This window comes from Myotis yumanensis, unplaced genomic scaffold (genome assembly GCF_028538775.1).
Source record: "Myotis yumanensis isolate MYYU_CA2020_CCGP unplaced genomic scaffold, mMyoYum1.0.hap1 SCAF_3, whole genome shotgun sequence".
NCBI lineage: Eukaryota > Metazoa > Chordata > Mammalia > Chiroptera > Vespertilionidae > Myotis > Myotis yumanensis.
In genome coordinates, this window is record NW_027223754.1 from 97,393,401 (window position 1) to 97,413,894 (window position 20,494).

At 40.3% G+C, this 20,494-nt stretch overlaps 1 pseudogene; it reads left to right on the forward strand.

Moving 5' to 3' along the window:
• The first annotated feature begins 17,824 nt into the window (after window positions 1-17,824).
• On the forward strand, window positions 17,825-17,930 carry LOC139007962 (U2 spliceosomal RNA; annotated as a pseudogene).
• The last annotated feature ends 2,564 nt before the right edge of the window (window positions 17,931-20,494 follow it).

A 20,494-nucleotide genomic window follows, 5' to 3' on the forward strand; every position in this document is an offset into this window, starting at 1 on the left:
ACAGTGTCCAGCTCAAGTGACTGGGGAGCCTGTAACTGGGCCTTACAAGACAAATACTATACAAGACCCCTCTATCAATTCCAGGGTACATAGCAGCTCTACCTAATACATAGAAACAAACACAGAGAAGCAACCAAAATGTGGAGACAAAGAAATATGTCATAAGTGAAAGAATAGAAGAACTCTCCTGGAAAATAATGAAATGAAATGGAAGAAAACAAATTACTAGGTCCAGAATTCAAAACAATGGTTATAAGGATGTTCAAGGATCTTAATGAGAGCTTCAAGGGGATTAGTGAGAATTTCAAAGATCTTAGTGAGAACATCAAAGATATGAAAAAGAACCAGTCAGAAATTAAGCATGCATTAACTGAAATAAAGAATAATTTGTAGGGGTTCAACAGTAGAATAGAGGGCACTGAGAATCAAATGAGTGATTTGGAATATGAGAAGCAAAAAACACCCAATCAGAAGAGGAAAAAGAAAAGAAAATTTAAAAATATGAAGATAGTGTAAGGATCCTTTGGGACAACTTCAAGTGTACCAAAATTCATAATATGGGGGTGCCAGAAGGAAAAGAGAGAAAGATCTTAAAAACCTATTTGAAGAAATAATGACAGAAAATTTCCCATGCCTGGTGAACAAAATAGACTTACAAGTCCAGGAAGCACAGAGAGTCCCCAGACAAGAGGAACCCAAAGAGGATCACACCAAGACACATCATAATTAAAGTGCCAAAGGTTAAAGACAAAGAGAGAATCTTAAAAGCAATAAGAGAAAAGCAGTTAGTTACCTACAAGGGAGCATCCATATGACTGTCATTGATTTCTCAATAGAAACTTTACAGGTCAGAAGGGAGTGGCAAGAAATATTCAAAGTGATAAACAGCAAAGACCTATAACCAAGGTTATTCTATCTAGCAAAGCTATCATTTAGAATTGAAGGTCAAATACGACACTTCACAGACAAGAAAAAGCTAAAGCACTTTATCACCACCAAACCAGTATTACATGAAATATTGAAAGGTATTCTTTAAGAAGAGGGAGAAGAAGAGGAAGAAAAGAAGAAGAAAAATATGAACAATAAAATTATAATAAATACATATCTATCAACAATTGAATCTAGCCTGGCAAATGTGGCTCAGTTGTTGAGCATTGACCTATGAACCAGGAGGTCATGGTTCAATTCCTGGTCAGGGGACATGCTTGGGTTTCAGACTCGCTCCCCAGTTGGGTGTGCAGGAGGCAGCCAATCAATGATTCTCTCATCAGTGATGTTTATCTCCCCACCCCTCTCTCTCTCCCTTCCTCTCTGAAATCAATAAAAATATATTTTTTAAAATCCTATATAATAAAGAGGAAATATGCAAATTGACAGTCACTCCACCACAAAGATGGCAGCACCCACAGCCGAGTGAGGGGATTTCTGTAACACAAGATGGCTGCACCCACAATGGAGGCCAAGTTCCCATAACGAGCCTTAATGAGCAATCAGCAGAAACCTGAGGCTGTGCACCTCCCCCCCCCCCCCCCGTGGAACTTGACAGGGGGACCTCAGGCCGTGCCCCCTACCCAGCAGGGCTTGACAGGGGACCTCAGGCCATGCCCCCTGTCCCAGCACTGGGCCAGGGGACCTGAGGCCACGCCTCCCCACCTGGTGGGGCTTGATGGGGGTCCTCAAGGTGCACCCCCCCCACCCCAGTGCTGGGTCAGGGGATATCAGGCTACTCCCCTCACCCTGGGCTGGGGGACCTCAGGCCACGGCCACCACCCAGTGGGGCTTGACGGGACACCTGAGGCTGTGCCCCCCCCCCCCCCAACCAGCGGGGCTTGATAGGGGACCTCAAGGCACACCCCTCACCCCGGCCCGGGCTGGGGGACCTCTGGCCGCACCCCCCACTTCAGCTCTGGGCCATGGGAACTGAGGCTGCACCCCCCGCCCGGTGGGTCTTGACAAGTGTGGGACCAGCTGGGTCTGGATCTAGCCCAGTGGGGGGGCGGGTGGGTCTTGGGCTCGCGTGATTTTGAGGCACACGTGTGTGGACCGTGACTTGACTCAGGGTCCCATGGTGCACCCCAGACTCTGACAGGAGGAAGATTTTCATATACATTTTACTGATTTTCTTTCATCTCTGACACTTCTATTATAGAGAAAGGGCAAATAGCAATATTAAAATATTTCCTCTAATTAATCCCCTTTTAATTTTTTTATTAAATCTTTATTGTTCAGATTATTACAGTTGTTCCTCTTTTTTCCCCCCATAGCTGCCCTCCACCCACTCCCCCCCCCCCCCCGCCCTCACTCCTCCCTCCCATCCTCATCCATAGGTGCACGATTTTTGTCCAGTCTCTTCCCGCATCCCCCACACCCCTTTTCCCCCCCAAAATAGTCAGTCCACTCCCTTTCTATGCCACTGATTCTATTATAATCACCAGTTTATTCTGTTCATCAGATTATTTATTCACTTGATTTTTAGATTCACTTGTTGATATATGTATATTTGTTGTTCATAATTTGTATCTTTACCTTTTTCTTCTTCTTCCTCTTCTTAAAGGATACCTTTCAGCTTTTCATATAATACTGGTTTGGTGGTGATGAACTCCTTTAGCTTTTTCTTATCTGTGAAGCTCTTTATCTGACCTTCAATTCTGAATGATAGCTTTGCTGGATAAAGTAATCTTGGTTGTAGGTTCTGGCTATTCATCACTTTGAATATTTCTTGCCACTCCCTTCTGGCCTGCAAAGTTTCTGTTGAGAAATCAGCTGACAGTCGTATGGGTACTCCCTTGTAGGTAACTGACTGTCTTTCTCTTGCTGCTTTTAAGATTCTCTGTCTTTTGCTCTTGGCATTTTAATTATGATGTGTCTTGGTGTGGTCCTCTTTGGATTCCTTTTGTTTGGGATTCTATGCGCTTCCTGGACTTGTAAGTCTATTTCTTTCACCAGGTAGGGGAAGTTTTCTGTCATTATTTCTTCAAATAGGTTTTCAATATCTTGCTCTCTCTCTTCTTCTGGCACCCCTATAATTCGGACGTTGGTACGCTTGAAGCTGTCCCAAAGGCTCCTTACGCTATCTTCGTATTTTTGGATTCTTTTTTCATTTTGCTTTTCCGGTTGGGTGTTTTTTGCTTCTTCATATTTCAAATCTTTGACTTGATTCTTGGGATCCTCTAGTCTGCTGTTGAAACTCTGCATAATATTCTTTATTTCAGTCAGTGTATGCTTAATTTCTAGTTGGTCCTTTTTCATAACCTCGAGGGTTTCACTAGATTTCTTGAGGGTCTCACTACATTTATCGGTGGTCTCACCAGACTTTTTGAGGGTCTTACTAAATTTATCAGCGGTTTCTAATAAGTTCTTGAAAAACCTTAAAAGTGTGGTTTTGAACTCTATATCCAGTAGTTTGCTTTCCTCCATTTCTGTCATTTGTGACCTGTTTCTTTGTCTTCGCATTTTTTATGCTTCCCTGTGTTGGTAGAGTGGCTTTGTGTGCTAGGTGTCCTATAGGGCCCTGTGGCTCAGCCTCTCCAATTACCCAAGGTGGACACTCTTGGTGCACCCCTTTGTGGGCTTTGTGCACAGTCTTGTTGTAATTAAGCCTTGATTGTTGTAGGTATCACTGGGAGGAATTGACCTCCAGGCCAATTGGCTGTGAGAGTCAGCTGTGTCTACAGTGGGAGAACTTCTGTGCTGAAGACACCCTTGTGAGGCAAGACTTGCTTCAGTGGGGCTTTGGTGCTCACTGAGTCTGCCCCCTGAGTGTGTCCCTTATGCATCTGAGGAGTTGTAATCTGGATGGTCTCACTCTGACCACTGGGTTCACTGGCTCTTGGATCTAAGGAGGTGCTAATTTAGCCTCTGCCTGAGGCTACCCAGCAGGAGCTATGAAGAGATCTGCAGATTCCCCTTCCTTGTTTGGGGTTTGGAGGTGCTCAGATGGGCCTAGCTGTGAAGCAATGCAAGCTGCTGTGGGGCCTTGGGCCTTCTCTTGGAAGTTCTAGGTCTGTCTTGTCCAGCTGCAGTTTGTTAGGTAATTTTCAGATTGCTAAGGGCCAGGGCATTCATATGCAAAAGCCTCTGCCACAGCTTGGGTAGGGTGGGGTCTCAGGGAACCAACAGGGCGGAGCAAGCAGCTATGGCTGATCCTCAGCCCTGCCCTAAGGGGCCCCGCATCTCAGTGTCCTGGTAATTGCTGCAAGCACCTTTGAGAGAAAGCTGTCCTGGAGTTCCAAGTTCTGCCCGCTGCCAGACAGTCCATTTTCTCCCTGTATGAGTCTGGGTCCCCAGAGATTCACCTGGAACTGGAGTTTAGAGCAGTCAGGGGCTTGTGACTCCCTCCCGATTCAAAAAGACAGCCACGTCCTCAGTTGCCAGCCCTTGTTGCGTGCCTCTCCATACCTCTGCACTTCCGCACCTCCTCTGAGTCTCAGTGTGCTTTACTCTTTCCTTCTAGTTGTAGAATTTCCACTCAGCCAGCCTTCCTGTGGTTCTGGATGATGTCCGTTTTGTGTTTTAGTTGTATTTTTGAAGTTGTGGGAGGCAGCTATTTCCGGTGTTTACCTATGGCGCCATCTTGGTTTCTCAGTCCCTTTTTAATGTGCATGAACTTCATGCACAGGGCCACTAGTTGAATATAAAAATAAAAATAAATGAATGAGAAAGCTAATGAACAATATAAAATGATGAATAAAATAGAACCAGAGGCATGGAAACATGGAACAGACTGACCCCAATCTCAAAGCAAAGTGGGGGAGTGGGGCAGGAAGAGATTAACCAAAGAATTTATATGCACACTAGAGGCCTGGTGCACAAAACTCGTGCACTCGGGGGGTGTCCTTCTCCCAGCCTGCACCCTCTCCAATCTGGGACCCCTTGGGGGATGTATGACTGCCAGTTTAGGCCCGATCCCACAGGGCCTAAACTGGCAATCAGACATCCCTCTCATAATTCGCCTAACCACTCACCTGCCTGCCTGCCTGATTGCTCTAACCACTTCTGCCTGCCAGCCTGATCACCCCCTAACCCCTACCAGCCTGATAACCCCTACCTAACTGCTCTCCTGCCAGCCCGATCGCCCCCAACTGCCCACCTCTGTCAGCCTGATGGCCCCCAACTGCCCTCCCCTGCTGGCCTGGTTGCCCCCAACTTCTCTCTCCTGCAATCCTGGTCCCCCCCAACTGCCCTCCCTTGCTGGCCTGATAGCCCCCAACTACCCTCTTCTGCTGACCTGGTCCCCCCCAACTCCCTCTCCTGCTGACCTGATCTCGCCCCCAACTGCTCTCCCCTGCCGGCCTGATCACCCCCAACTGCCTTTCCCTGCCAGCCTGATCTCACCCCCAACTGCCCTTCCCTGCCAGCCTTATTGCCCCTAACTGCCTCTGCCTGCCTGATCACCCCTAACTGCCCTCCCCTGTGGGCCTAATCTCACCCCCAACTGCCCTCCCCTGCAGGACTGATCTCACCCCCAACTGCCCTCCTCTGTTGGCCAAATTGGTTCTGATTGGTCGATTTCTATGCCAGTCAGCATCAAAAGCTCAGCCTCCTAGGCAGCCATTGACTCCTCACAGTTGACCCAGATTTGGTTCTGATTGGTCAGTTCCTATGCTAGTCAGCGTCAAAAGCTCAGCCTCCTAGGCAGCCATTGGCTCCTCACAGTTCACCCAGATTTGGTTCTGATTGGTCAGTTTCTATGCCAGTCAGCATCTCTGGGCCTATCAACGGGGCCTGATCAGAAAGGCGGGAGTGGAGGCCTGGAGAGAAATGGAGGCAAGCCTGCTAGAGAGAAAGAGAGAGGCAAGTGCTGATCAACAGCTGCCACAGAGGCTACGGATCAGACCCTGCTTCTCTCTTCAGGCCTCTCTCCAGGCCTGATTTGAAGCCCCTTCAGCAGTCAGTGCTGGGTTGCCACGGCAATCCAGCACTGACTGCAGGACTGACTTCTAGTTGGTTGAGCCTCTGGTTGTGACAGACCCAGGGTTTTTATATATTAGGATATGCATTACCTATGGACACAGACAATAGGGTGCTGAAGGTCTGGGGTGGGCGGGAACTGGGTAAAGGGGTACAATGGGAGGGTCACATAGGGGAGACATCAGCAATACTCTCAACAATAAATATTTTTTTAAAAAAGAAATGACTTCTCAATAGAGGTGAAAAAAAACTACAAAGACCCTATTTTCCAATAAGGTCACATTCTGAGAGAGTAAGCATTGGGATTTTAATATGGGGGGGCATAATTAAATCTATAAAGAGTTTAATATGTAATTTTATATTTTAAAAATTTTATTAAGGCAAATGTTACAGATTGAATTGTGTCCCTCCAAAAATTCATATGTTGAAACCTTAACCCACAATGTGACTGTATTTGGAGATGGGCCCTTTAAGAAAATAATGAGGTCATAAGATTAGGGACTTAGTCCTATAGGACTGGTGTCTCTTTTAGAAGAGGGAGAGACATGAGAGAGATCTCTGTTCATACATGCACAGTTAAGTGGTGGGGGAATTCATGGAAAGACATTGGGAGAAGGTGATCATCTGCAAGCCAAGAAGAGAGATCTCACCCAAAACTTAACTCTGATGGCATTTTAATCTTGGACTTCTAGTTTCCAGAAATGTGAGAAAATAAATTTATGTTGTTTTGAACCCCCAGTTTGTAATGTTTTGTTATGTAATTCCTAGAAGACAGGAATCTAATGAAAATACCTTGTTTGTTTTTTGTATCTGTCACCATTGTTCTTCAAATAGGTGAAGGGGGACAAAGCAAGGAAAGAGGTTAAAAGAGGAGGAATAATTTGTAGTTTTTAATTGTTGTTATAGTTATAATTTATTTTTAAAATTCTGCTAGTGTTAACAACTTCTGAAAAAAAAATCTTGTATTCACTGGGCCTATACATTTGCAGATACAAATTATTAATTGTTTGGAGTATCCACCAAATCTACTGTTAAACAAACAGAAAGCGGGAAAAATAAAAAATAAAAGTTTTTTTTCCACATTCAATGTGATAGAGATGAAAGAAAAAGAAAAAGTGACAAATGAAAAAATATCTATGCAGAATATCTGTCAATTTTACCTCACTACCTCCAATCATAATCTAATATTTTAACATTAGTGTAATTATTTCCAACTAAAATATGCTCTTAGCATTCCTATTTCTAACCTGTTGCTGAATCTAATTTTAACTCCCTTTCCCCATGTATGATATACATATTAGTTTGGCGGTGTGTTGGTAGAATTTTAAAGATGTTTTTTGAAAAAAAAAAAAAGATTTTTTTTTAGATTTCCATTATCTAGTCTAATCAAACACTAATCTAAGTACTTCTGTAAAAAAAACTTTTGTAGTTATAGTTAAGGTTACTAATCAGATGAGCTAAAATCAATAGATTATTCTGGATTATCTCAGTATGCCCCATCTATTTGTGTGAACCCTTAATAAGTAGAAGAGGAAGGCACAAGAGTCAATCAGAGAGATGCAGCAGAAGGGGAAAGCAGGAGAGATGAGACAGAGGACACAGAAATCTTGACTAGAACTCAACCACTATTGCTGGCTTTGAACAGTGTCATGTGCCAGGGAATGTGGGCTGCAGTAAGAACAGTACCTAGCTGATAGTCAGCAAGGAACAAGGGGCCTGAATTACATAACTGTAAGGAACTAGATTTTGTCAACAACATACTGGTAAATGAACCTCAAAGCACATTAAACTCCGGAGCTTCCAGAAAGAAATGCAGCCCTGCTAACACATTGATTTTGGCCTTATGAAACCAGGAACAGAGAACTAACTGACTTTTGATTTACAGAACTATGAGGTAATAAATAGGTATTGTCTTAAGCTGCTCCATTTGTGGTATTTTGTTACAGCAGCAATAGAAAACCAGCACATACAGTTTTAATTAGAGAATAATCTTTCAATGTCATAGTATAATTTTTCACCCATTCATCATTTAATAATAAACATGATTGCAAATTATAATCTGAAGTTCTCAATATCAATTAATTTGGATATGACAAGAAGAAAAAATCAGCAGAAAAGTCAGCAACATAATAGAAAAAACAGAAACTATTCTACTTTGTGAAAATTACCATTAATAAATGAAAAGGCAATCCACATATTGGAAGACAATATGCACAATATATGTATCTAACAAAAGACTGAATCCACAATATATAAAAAATTCTAGCAATTTAATAAAATGAATCAACCCAATTAAATTGATAAAAGAGTTAAATAGAACACAAATGAAGATATAGGAAGCATTTTTTCATGATCAATAAGCACATGGAAAAATGCTTACTATTAGTCATCAGAAAAATAAAAATTAAAACCACAATGTAATACCACTTATTCAAATACACACTTAATCCAATGACTAAAAACAAACAAATGAGATTCCAAAAGCTGACAAAGATGGGAGCACTCATACACTGCTGGTGGGGATGTAAAAGGTACAACTACTTTGGGAAGACTATTTGGCTGCTTTTTATGAAGTTGAATATACCCTCAACCTCATAACCCAGAAATTTTACTCAGATATTTACTAAAATGAAAGAAAGAAAGAAAACATATATCCGCAAAAGACCTATGCCTGTATGGCAGTAACATCTTTATTCATATCAGTAAAATATTGAAAACAACCCACATGTCCATCAAGATGTGAATAGATAAATTGTGGTATAGCTATGCAATGAAATATTCCTCAGCTATTAAAAGTAATAAACTACTGAAATATGGAGCAATAGTGATAAATCTCCAAATATTAGGCTAAATATAAAAAGCCAGACACAAAATACAACATATTTTAGAATTCCATTTATATGAATCTCTAGGGAAGACAAATTTATGGTATAGAAAGAAGACCAGTGTTCTTGGGACTGAGGGTGGGGTATAGGAACAGAATGGGAAAGATCACAAGAGAACCCTTGGGATGATGGCAATATTTTATTTATATCTTTATTGTGTTGTGTTTACATTTGTCATCATTGATTGATATGTAAACATTTTGTGTCATGTAAATTATACCTCAGCATTGTTGATTTTTTTAAAAAAAGAATGAGAACAACAACAAAAAATAGGAACAATGACCATTAGTTTGGTTTTGAACAGAGTCCAAAGTTTGACACCCAATGCAAAATAAAAATTCAACCATAGCCTCAAGGTAGGTATTCTGCTGGATTGTTTCATCCTGGAGCAACACTGGGAGACAGGTGACAAACTGGAAAGCCTTTCTTTGCTTCTTTACCCCAAATCAGGCTTTATTTTAAGTCCTGCTCCCTCCAGATTTTCTACTCAACCCCTCCAAGCCCAGGTACTACAAAGATTTGACAATGGGAAACTATGTGCTGCTGTGACTCAGGATCAGGGAACATTGGCAGGTTAGAGAATGGGTTTCCAGGATTTCAGTTTAAGCCCTTACTTACCACTATTTGCTGCCAAGACCCTGATGCTATCACACCCAGAACTGATCAAATAAAATTGCATCTAGGCACAGGACCACAGAACTGGGTCTGGAACAGTCCCAATTGTTTGTGGCCATAGATAGAAGGTGGTTTCTGGCCATAAGCATCAGATTTAGGATGAGTCATTAGCCCAGAAATAAATTTTTCTGGCTCAAAACTCATCCTAGAGCAGCAGTTCTCAACCTGTGGGTTGCGACCCCTTTGGGGGTCGAACGACCCTTTCACAGGGGTCGCCTAAGACCATTGGAAAACACATATATAATTACATATTGTTTTTGTGTTTAATCACTATGCTTTAATTATGTTCAATTTGTAATAATGAAAATACATCCTGCATATCAGATATTTACATTACGATTCATAACAGTAGCAAAATTACAGTTATGAAGTAACAACAAAAATAATTTTATGGTTGGGGGTCACCACAACATAAGGAACTATATTGAAGGGTCGCGCCCCGGTCAGGTCGAAACAGCCCCGGTGTGGTAGGGACAACCCCGGTCAGGTTGAAACGGCCCCGGTGTGGTAGGGACGACCCCGGTGAGGTTGAAACGGCCCCCGTGAGGTAGGGACGACCCCGGTGAGGTTGAAACGGCCCCCGTGAGGTAGGGACGGCCCCGGTGAGGTTGAAACAGCCCTGGTGAGGCTCAGACGGCCCTGGTGAGGTTGAGACTACTCCAGTGAGGTTGGGACAAATAAAGGGGACCAGTATGGACTGATGAACAGGGGTAGATACAGAAGCAGAGCAACATTGAACAGAATGTTAAACTACAGTGGGAAGCCTGGGGAGGGTTGGCGGGGGGGGATTAAGAGACCAATTGAAGGGTCGAGGCATTAGGAAGGTTGAGAACCACTGTCCTAGAGCATTTGACATAATTTATTTTTCTTTAGACTGCTTTGTGCTTACTGTGAGAATTAATGAATGCATCTGGCCTCACTTATAATGTTAGCCACTTCAGCAATATTAAAAGTATTTTTTCTTCTTTCAGTCTCAGTTCTAATGTGCTGGGGAAGGAAATAAAACATAAAAAACTTACTGAATGTACTGGGGGGAGGGACTGCGGCCTGGAAAAAGTTACCGATTGTGTCAAGGGCAGGGAACATGGGAGAGAAAAATTGCTAATTATCTCGCTAGAAAAGCAATGTGTTATGATTGAACCCAGCCAGGTATGACCCTGCTCGTAAATTTTATGTAAACTTTTTACCCTGACAGTACCAGGAACGGCTAATGAACCGCTTTGTAGTTGGTTTTTTCTTTTTTTTCTAACACTGGGTAGTTGGCAATAAAAGATCTTGCTGCACACTTGGTCAGGGCCACATGCTCCGAATCTCCCAGAGGGGGAGATAGGTGCTGTGGTCAGCTGGCCAGTTTAATAAAAGGCTTTTAAATTTAAATTCTGAGTCGGTGGTCTATCTCGTTGAGCCAACCCATAACACTAATATCTCCTTAGGGAAGATTTCACTGATTACTACGGCAGACATGTCTCACCCCATACCCTCAGTCACACTCAATCACATGCCCCACATTATTGTCTTCATTGAACTTATAAATATCTGAAATTATCCTGGTGCTTATTACTGTCTGACTTCTACTAGAATGACATCCCTGTGAAAAAAAGGACCTAGTTTGCCTGTTTACAGTATCCTGAAAACTGTGCTCAGCTCCAAGCAGGTACTCCATGAATATTTTGGGAAGAATTTAACTATACAATATAGGGAGAACATTTTTTTTAAAAAAAAAACAAACACAGTTATATAGAATCTATATTTAAATTCTTTCAAACATCCCTATTTATACTCTTGATCATTAAAAATCATTTACAATATAAAATTGTGTTCTATTTTTTGTCACCTACTGATAGAAGATCTGTAAACAAAAGTTGCCAGCACACAAACTAAGTTTTTTTTTTCCTTCAAAAGACCTTTTAAATTCTTAAAGTAAAACTAAATTTAAGTCTCAGTGGGTGTATTTACCATTAATTAACTATCAAACAGATATACACATTTGCTTTATTTAGGCATCAAAGAATTTCAGTTGATTTTTGCCCTTTTCATGGTTCAGAGGTTCCTATTTCAAAACTGTAAATAAAAGTTAACTGAAAATATAAAAATGGCAAAGGTAAGGTCACCTAGTGAATAAAATGGCAATAATGAGAAGGTGTATAAGTAAGGGGAATTCCATATAAAGACAGAGGCAGAGATTGAAATGATGTGTCTACAAACCAAGGAATGATAAGGATTGCCAGCAACCTAGGAGAAGAGAAGTTAGGAGAGAGGCACAGGATGAATTCTCCCTCTGAGCCTCCAGAAAAAAACCAACCATGCCTGCTGATAGCTGATTTAGGACTTGCAGACTCCAGAACTGTAACAGCCAATATTACTGTTGTTTTAAGTCATCAAGTGTGCAGCTTAAATTTCTTGTGGCAGCCCTAGGAAACAAACACAGTTCTGTAATGTTTTCAATAGGCTTTCTTTTGTTGTGTTCAAAATGTTGCAGAACAAGATGTCTGGTTACTTTGCAGATCACTGTGTGGCATTATGATCTGTATCTTTGGGAAGTAACCTTCTCATGCTCTTTAATGAAAGCTTCTGTAGGTTCTGCTGCAGTGTATTTGGGAGAACAACAGTGAATACTTTGAGACTCAAGAAAAATAATCTCAGCCACATGGGGTCCAATTGAAAACGCTGCTTTTGCATTTAATAATAGTTAACATTCTTGGGGGAAAATAACAATTTAGTAACTAATTCTCTTGGAAGTAAAGAAAAATTTTCTTTAAAATTATTGTTTGGCATAATTGTTCTTTATTCAGTAGTTCTGTAATATTTTTTATTTAATGTGTAATGTGAAAATTGTACTTCAAATTACAGATAAAATAAGCAATAGTAGATGAGGAGTGAGGGTGAAAGTCTGTGTTCTTCAGTGTTTACAACATCCACTAAGAGCTTGGGATATAATATTAAATTTATTAAACACATGGTAAAAATTTAGGAGCAATCCTATCTCTTTAAAATGCATTTAAACTTTCACAGTTCAGAAAATAACTTTGTTATTACTCAATCATTCAAATAAGAAATTTTAGAAACATTCTTGACAGCCCAGCTAGTGTGCTCAGTTGGTTGCGTGCCCCCTCATGTACCAAGAGGTCATGGTTTGATTCCTGGTCAGTGCACATTCCCTGGGTTGTGGGCTGGATCCCCAGTAGGGGGTGTGCAGGGGGCAGCGGAATGTTTCTTTCTCTCTCTCCCTTTTCCTTCTTCTCTCTCTCAAAAGAAAAATCAATAAAAGCATATTAGTAAAAAAACATTTTTGACAACTACATCTCTCCATCCGCATTCTCCAATTCCCATTTAAATATCTTCCAAACATCTGTCCTTATTGCACTGCCTTACAAAAGCCTCCTGTAACCCCATGACTAGACATTCACAGTGTTTCTGACTGTTCTCCCAGCTTCATTGTCTATTTGTTCCAAGCCACACTGCACTAGGGCTGTATTTTTTAAAAATACAACCTCGTTATGTGAATACAAATTCTTCAGCATTACACAAAAGACTTTTTCTTACCTGGCACTTGCCTAGTTCTAATTCATTTCTCCTGGCTCTCCCAACCTTCACTGTAGGCACATGCTGGTAGTTTCCCATTGAATATCTAATATCTCTTACCTTCTTATTCTTAGAACTCCAATTTATTTTGGAGTATCAATGTGCCCAATTTAAGACAATATATTTTTCAGCCTCCTTTCAGCCAGGATTCTGGCCAGTGAGATATTTCTTGAAACAGTGCCTCCATTTCGTCTTTGCTAGTTCTGTCTTCTTTTCACCTGAATAAATGGACTGAGCCTGGAGTTAGAGCAGCCTTTTCTTGCCATGAGACAAGCAAGGATGACAGCTATCAGTGACAGATGGTGGTATAGAGAGATGAAAGGAGCCTGGGATACAGATGACTCATGGTGCTGCTGCACCAGCCCTGGGTTGCCTTCGTGTGTGTGTGTGTGTGTGTGTGTGTGTGTGTGTGTGTGTGAGAGAGAGAGAGAGAGAGAGAGAGAGAGAGAGAGAGAAGAGATAGAGAAATCAATCCCTATGCCACCAATTCAGATCACTTTTACATGTAACCAAATGCAATCCTAGCAGACACAGCCATTAACAATATACCATTTATCTTCTCTTGAATAAATCTTTGCTATCAAGCCTGTGTGCCTAAGTAGATTCCTCTCATCACCTGGAAAATTCCCATTTATCATATAATACCCAACAGGTGGTGCAACCTCATAGATTCATTTCACAACTTCTATTTCAATTACTATTTTACCTCAGTTTTCCTACCTGTAGATGGTGTTTCCTAAAATAAATAGGCACTATTCAGACATCATTCTGTGAGAAATGCCACTTTCCACATAGGCTATCTGGAAGCTAAACTTTACCTGAAATTGTCAGTGAGTCCACCTGATTGAAGCACTCTTCCTTCAGAATAGTCTGGAAAAAAATAGCTCATAGTCTATAAAGTCAAAGAAAGAAAATAATATTTTGAAAAGTTGCTTTCACACCAATAAAAGAATAATATATAGTTATAATTAACATAATCATATATACATATATATATTACATAAATATATACATATCCTGCAACACAGCATGTGGAGTTTGTCTACAGAAGTGATGAAATATATAACTATGCATGCAGAAGTATAAATTCTATACAAATAAAACAATAATTCTGAACTAACACATGACTTCTTAATTGACATATAGGCTACTAACAAACTTTAATGTTAAAAATCATTTGGGGATCTTATTAAAATGCAGACCAGGAGGACTGAAATAGAGCCTGAGAGTCTGCATTTCTAACAAGCTCCCAGGTGTTGCAGATGTTAAGTTCCGGTACCACCCCTGAGTGGCAAGGATAGAGTGAAGCCTTACGTTAATAGTACTGAAAGTAAATATTCCTATCTTAATATAGGTGCTAATCCTCTTCAATTTCCTTTTTGTTTCTCTGCCATCTCTTCCTCTGAAAGCCCACCTAGGAGAGTAAAGTCCTTGAATACAGTGACCATGTCTCCTTCCTTCTTGAATCCATTCCCAGGAGGTAGTGCCAAGCCTCTCATTAAGCAGTCATGCCACAAGCTATCTTCAACTACAACAGGGCCATTTGGATATTTACAATACCATTCACAGACCACACAAAATTATCAACTTAAAAAGTAGCCTCTACATTTGGTCCAACATTTTATTAACTCATTCCTAATGCCTTGGCAGGGCCATACCAAATGATTTTGTGGGCCTTATATGGCCCAGAGGCCAAATGTTCCCCACCCCTGAACTACAATAACACTTAAATGAATTAAGTATAACAGGGGCCAGAGAGACATAGTGCTAAGGAGCTGCACATGAAAAGATGTTGGCAAAAGGAGAACAGTTTTATGAAAGAGGGTGTCTTTTTTGGTCAGTTCCTTAATAAGTAGATGGTATTTTGAGCACAGCAAAAATTGGGAAGATTCCATTGCAGCCAGAGGGATTGCAGAGGCAGAAAATTCAGAACATGTTCAGAGAGCAGTACCATTTGAGGTAGTAAGAATAATTCCCAGTATAAAAATGTAGGTGGGTAATAAGAAAGGCCTGAACTAGAGTGGAAAAGGAAAGGAGGTGGTGGGCGTAAGAAAATCAAATACCTGCTGCACATCAAGCCAGCACTGGTAGGTAGAAAAGGTAAGGAAATCTACTGGGAGGGAGTAGAAGGAGCTGCAAAACAGGAGTAATTTAGGGGAAGTAATTCCTGGTAACCTCTATGCTGCCTTCTTGTCTCTCTCACTAGGTTGAACATTCAGCAAGACTGAGAACAGAACAACTTTTTAAAAAATGATTCTTAAATAAATTAGACTTTAAAAATGTTTCATTATTCCACTTTTCCTCAAAAAAGATGGGATTATTTACTAAGAAGAAAAAGATAAAAGACTAAATTATGCCTTTCGAACCATGAAGGTGAGACAAGAAAAGAAAGTGAGTAGAAAGACCAGGAGAGCACTGAAGAGTGCAATGCTCACCTTGTCTCTTGGCCTGACTTTGGAGAGTGTGTGTCAGGCACCCATTCGATGTGACGCTTACCTAGTGTTGTGTGGCCAGAGAGGGATTTCCAAATGAGCCACTCTGAAAAAAAACACATACCTTTGGATTTAATAAAACATTGTGAGCTTCACATGTATAGACAACCTTGCCTCTTTTCAAATTACATTCACATTTTTTCCTCTTACTCCGCCCCCCTCCCCCCCCCCGCCCCCCCCCCCCCCCCCCCCGCCCATAATTCTTCCCTTCGCTTCCTTCTACCCTATTATTACCTCAACAGAGAATGTTCCTACCTGGCTAACCCTGAACCTCAAGTCAATGATGACAAAAAATTATTGTTTACATATATGTGGATATGAATGATCAAGAAAATAAAGCAAACGGGTGTCTCTAGAGCACCTAAAAATGGAGTATTATGCTAATGAAATGGAATAAATATTCCTGTGAGTGAGTACATGTCTGAATTGAATTTACAAGATAATATAGCATGCTGGTTAAATGCCTGAGCACTGCAGTCAGATGAAGCTTAGTTTGAAAAAGGCACCTATCAGAATGACTACCATCAACAAATCAACAAATGGCAAGAGCTGGCAGGGATGCAGAGAAAAGAGAACCCTAGTGGTAATGCAGCCACTATGAAAAAACAATATGGAGTTTCCTCAAAAAATTAAATATGTAACTACCAATTGACCCAGTGATCCCACTTCCAGGAATATGTGCTCAGAAACCGAAAACACCGATCAGAAAGAATATATGCACCCTATGTTCATAGCAGAGTAGTTTACTAGTATAATAGCTAAGATATGGAAACAGCCCAAGTGCCTACCAGTAGATGAGTGGATAAAAAAGCTGTGGTACATTTATACCATGGAATACTATGCAGCAGTAAAAAGGAAGGCTCTCTTACTCTTTCAGACAGCATAGAGGGATTTGGAGAGTATGCTAAGCAAAATGCCAGTCAGTAAAAGACAATTATCACATGGTCTCACTCATATGAGCATTCTAAAGAAAAAAAATAAACTGATGGGCAAAATAGATCCAGAGACATAGAAGCATAGAATAGAATGTTGAATCTCAGAAGAAAGGCATTGGTGAGCAGGTGGGAAAAGACTAATCGAAGTATGTGGATACTCCATGGACATGGACAGTGGTGAGGTAAAGGCCTGGGGTGGGGAGCAGGTGCAGGGAGGAGGGTGTCAGTAGGAGAAAAATGGGACATCTGTAATACTTTCAACAATAAAGATAGATAGATGATAGATAGATAGATAGATAGATGATAGATAAATGATACAGAGTTACAGTTTGGGAAGATGCAAAAGTTTTGGAAATGGATGGTGGTGATGGTTGCACAATAATGTGAATGTACTCTAATAGCTACTGAACTATGCACTTGTAAATGGCTCAAATGGTAAATTTTATGTTATGTATATTTTACCACAATAAAAAAAGAGAAGAGGATTTCTTTCATTCTTTAGTGTTACATGTGTACTATTAAATTGGTACAAATATTTTGGAAAACTCTTGTCAGTATTTACTGCAGCTGAACATCTGCCTAACTTTATCATCCAGGAATTTTGATTTCTATATGTACATAGCCAATAGAAATTAGTACATATCTCAAACATATGTACAAGAATGTTTAGCAATATAATTCTTTTTTATTGTCTAAAGTTTTACATATGTCTCCTTTCCCCCGATTGACCCCACCACCACCATTCCCACCCCCTTGGGCAAGCCCCCACCGCCCCAGTGTCCCTGTCCATTGGTTATGCTAATATGCATGCATACAAGACCTTTGGTTAATCTCTAACCCCCACCTCCCCTGCCCTTTGTCTCTGGATCTATTTTTGTTCATCAGTTTATATTGAACATTATATCCCACATATGAGTGAGATCATGTGATATTTATATTTCTCTGACTGGCTTAGAAATATAATTCTTATGAGCTAAATATGAAAACACCCAAACATTCATCAATAGTACAATGCATAAATAAATTGAGATATATTTATCATGACTATCATCATAATTACAGGGTTCAGTGCAAAACGAAAATTCAGCTGCCTTGTTAAGAAATTATCAAGAATTTCAAGATGTCAACAACATGAAATTAAACCAAGTAAGAGGCTATGTGGCACTGCATTGCTAACATTCCCATGAAGACTTCCCTAATATTGATGCAATGGAATACTACATAGCAATAAAAAGTAACAACCTATTGCTACATATAACAAGTGGATAAACTTTGCAGATATATGATGAGTAAAATAAGTAACACACACAAAAATATGCTATATGATTTAATTTATGTGAATATTATCACTTCTTGGCCTTTTGGCTAAGATCAAGTGTAGTATCTGTTCTTACCAGTTTAATTTTTATGAAGATTAAGACCAAAGAAAATAACATACAATGATAAAATTTAGAATTGTAGCTACTCCAGGGATTTAATGAATGAAAAGGGGTATGAGAGAGCCATCTTGGTTTGTTGAAATGTTCTATATCTTGATCTGGATTGTGCATACAGAGATATAAGCATGTGTAAAAACATAAATAACAATATATGTCATATCGAATATAAAAGCACCAGGTATGAGCTGCTCCTACCTTCCAGTCCTTTTTATCCAGGAATATTGTGCTCTTACTCCATTTGGATGGGTGCTGTTGCATGGCCCAATGGCTAAGAGAACAGTGGAAGAAGACCCTTCATGCTCTCTGATTTATGGCACCCACATATCCATTATCACATGCTTGCCATCCTGAGACTCTTCTTAGAGCCAGGGATACTGCAGTGCCAGTTCATACACAACAGATGAAGAAGTCTATCTAGGATACTTAGGTCATGAGCTAAAGTACCTCACATGACTAACAAAACATGTTATAGTGCATTACAGCTGTACTTTGCCTTCATTTTTGCAATATGTTATTGCAAAGGTCCTCCTTTTTTATTGCAATGTAATTAATAGATTTACCATAAGAAAAAGAAAATAACACAATTTAGAAAGGAAACAATTTTAAAGAAAAATAAAAATTAGAAGAAAATTTACTCTGGTAATAGAAGTCATTCAGAAAGCACATATTTTTGACTGGTACAATTGGTTGAAGGAGCCCCGGACATATAATGGCACCTTAGTATTTGAATTTCTGGATTTCCTTTTTGAAGCAATGCATATGCCAACTGAAAAAGGCCAAAAAACTGTCCATCAGTCAAAAAACTGTTTGCCTCCTCATTGAACTTGAGAATCCATGGCATTTTAATGAAGTGCCGTTTGCTTTTTATGTGAAAGATACTTCTCTGCAATGCATCAACCTCTCTGATAAATCATAGTTATTATTTCTATTATTTTTATTGATAATTAAAGTTGTCTTTATTATCCTGGGATATTTTAATATTGTGTGAAAATTTAACATAAAAAGTACAAACCCAGTATTACCTAGTTTATAAAAGAATGGATGAATAGATGGATAAGGAAATGAATGATGGATAAGAAAAAAAATGGTAGGGTTGTTGGGCTTTGATGGAATGGGCACCAGCAGGATCCTGTTCAGCATTCAGGCTCTTTACAGAATGGTGTGTGTGTGTGTGTGTGTGTGTGTGTGTGTGTGTGTGTGTGAAGTACCATCTTCAGGGGAAGTCATTAGCTAATAGAGTGTGGGAGCTGGTGGAAGAATGTTTCTCCCTATCCCTTTGGTAGCCAATTCAAAAAAATCTTCTGTACTTTCTTCAGAGGTAGACTTACAGAGGTATCAAACCCCAGTTGCCCACAGAAGTGACCTCCATAACATCCTCTTCCTTTGACTTTACTTCCTCTCCTGTTTTACTTTCCTCAGTCCATCTCTGCTGATCCATGAGGTCATCTCCCAAATAAATTACCTTATTTGCTTTGGGGGGTGGGTGCTGTGTGGGGAAAGCTATAAGGGTGAAGAAGAAGGGACTCAGGTTAATTCCATCTAGTGTTTCAACTGTCCCCTAGAACCTCTGTGCTCTCCATTGGATTCTCTGCATTAAACTGGCCAATGAGCGAATAAAGTGCAGAGGAGTGGAATAGGAGTGGAAATGGTGCCCATCACTGGACACTGTTTTCCATTGTTCAAAACTTAGTTATATGATTTCACTAACAACAGAGGAGGCTGGAAGAAATACACTTATATTGAAGAGATAGAGGAAAGATATATTGAGCACAGAACATTATTTCTGCCACAATTTACCATAAATTTCACACTTTGTTCCTCTCTTGGGATGCATTAAGCTACCATTCTCATTATTTGCACCATGATTTATGCACAATTACGGTATTTCAGAAAGATAATTTTCATATAGTTTCCCCCAAAAAATGTGACATAATATAATGTTCCTGTGGAAAATCTCTGTTCAAATTTTTTTTCTAGCTTACTACTTAATGTTATAAAGTTGGGAGAAGGATTTGCCCATTCGTTTTGTCTCAAATAAATGGAATTATAACTGGACACTATCACTGCCAATCTGAGAGTAAATTATAAGGAAAAAAAGGGCCAGCCCTGGCAGGTTTTGCTCAGTGGTTGGAGCATCAGCCCATGGACTGAAGGGTCCAGGTTCTGCTCCCTGTCAAGGGCATGTACCTGGGTTGCAGGCCTGATCCCAGCCCGGGTAGGGGCCTGTGCAGGAGGCAACCGATCGATGTGTCTATCTCACATAAATGTTTCTCTCTCTCTCTCTCCTTCCTTTCTCCTTCCACTCTCTCTAAAAAAATAAAAGAGCCCTATCCTGTTTGGCTTAGTGGATAAAAAAATAAAAGAAAAATGGGCCAAAAATTTGCTGTCTTTCAAATAGAAGTGAAGCAGATGCCAACAAAATTTGCTAAGTTTACTCTCTGAAAAGGAGGCAACCGATCGATGTGTCTATCTCACATAAATGTTTCTCTCTCTCTCTCCTTCCTTCCTCCTTCCACTCTCTCTAAAAAAATAAAAGAGCCCTATCTACCCAACCACTTGAAAAAGAAAACTTACAA